This window comes from Oryx dammah, unplaced genomic scaffold (genome assembly GCF_014754425.2).
Source record: "Oryx dammah isolate SB20612 unplaced genomic scaffold, SCBI_Odam_1.1 HiC_scaffold_2, whole genome shotgun sequence".
Classification (NCBI taxonomy): Eukaryota; Metazoa; Chordata; class Mammalia; order Artiodactyla; family Bovidae; genus Oryx; species Oryx dammah.
In genome coordinates, this window is record NW_024070186.1 from 50607 (window position 1) to 52490 (window position 1884).

The following is a 1884-nucleotide window of genomic DNA, read 5'->3' on the forward strand; positions in this document are numbered from 1 at the left end:
GGGCTCCAAAATCACTGCAGATGGTGACTGCAGCCATGAAATTAAAAGACGCTTACTCCTTGGAAAGAAAGTTATGACCAACCTAGATAGCATATTAAAAAGCAGACACATTACTTTGCCAACAAAGGTCCATCTAGTTAAGGCTATGGTCATGTATGGATGTGAGTGTTTGACTATAAAGAAAGCTGAGCACAGAAGAATTGATGCTTTTGAACTGTGGTGTTGGAGAAGACTCTTGAGAGTCCCTTGGACTGCAAGGAGATCCACTTGGAAGGACAGATGTTGAAGCTGAAACTCCAATCCTTTGGCCACCTGATGCGAAGAGCTGACTCATTGGAAAAGACCCTGATGCTGGAAAAAATTGAGGGCAGGAGAAGGGGACGACAAAGGATGAGATGGTTGGATGGCATCACCGACTCAATGGACATGGGTTTGGGTGGACTCCGGGAGTTGGTGATGGACAGGGAGGCCTGGCATGCTTCGGTTCATGGGGTAGCAAAGAGTGAGGTCGGACACGACTGAGCAACTGAACTGAACTGAACATGAAAAGATCTAGCTTGATTTTTCCTCAAAGGTAATTTGATTTATTATTTAACCTGTGTCCTATGATTGCCAAATTTTTTAATATTATTGGAAAATAAATGAGTTGAAAAATGACATTACGGGAAGATCAGTTATACAGCTAGAGAATTTATTCCAGGATTCTGCAGCGTTTTGAAGCTTGGAGAATATTCTGGTCCTTAGGGACAGCAGCTAAGTGTGTCCTGAAGAGACCCACGCTGGATGGTTTTCTCAGACTTAGAGTACGACGTGGGGGGCTCCAGAGCCCTGGAAACTGTATCTTCTTACAGCGCCAGCATTTCTCCTTTCACCCTCCTGGCTCAAGAGGATGCTGGTAGCTTAGGTGTTGTCTTGGGAATGAGGAGTCGGACGGTTCTGCTGCTAAGAACTAGTAACAGTCTCTAGCTGCATCACGACAACAGCAACCTCACAAAGCAGTGAGGCCACTCTCTCTGGCAGGCTGAAGGAGCAGAATTCCAGGAAATGCCAGTTTCCCGTAATTGTATCATTGCTATGTTCCGTGCCTGGGGGAAATACTTTATTAAAAAGAGGTGGGGTCGATTAGATTTGTTCTGACTGATATCCAGGTGGGTACTCAGGTGGCTGCCCTGGATTACCTGCGTGATGAGATTATGTGACCCAAGGGGTTCCATACCTGATGAGGTTATATCAATGATGGGGTTAAACTGCATATAAGGAGAGCTCGCCATCTGAAAGGGGCTTAGTTTCTAGAGAGACACTCCGTGGTGACCGTGACCCCAGCAGAGAACTGGCTTTGTCGTCTTCTCTATAGATTTGGATCCTGGTAAGCATTCAAGACTCCCTGGTAGCTCAACTGGCCAAGAATCCGCCTGCAGGGCAGGAGACCGCGGTTCAATTCCTGGCTTGGAAAGATCCCCTGGAAAAGGGAGAGGCTACCTACTCCAGTGTTCATGGACTTTCCTGGGGGCTCAGATGGTAAAGAATCTGCCTGCGATGCGGGAAACCTGGTTTGATCCCTGGGTGGGGGAGATCCCCTGGAAGAGGGCATGGCAACCCACTCCAGTATTCTTGCCGGGAGAATCGAGGACAGAGGAGCCTGGGGGCTAAAGTTCATGGGGTTGCAAGGAGTCGGAAGACAGCCACTAAAACAACGGAAAGGCGCTGATAGCTGGTCAGTCTACAGAGTCCAGACGACAGTTCTTTCCCTGTCAGTTTCGAGACACCGGTAAGAGAAACGGAAGTAACTTGAGTCCTTCTTCTTCTCCAGACCCGGGAACCAGGAGGTGTCCTGCAGAGCCGGCTGTCAGCAGCGCACAGGGACCTCACCCCCAGGCCTGAAAG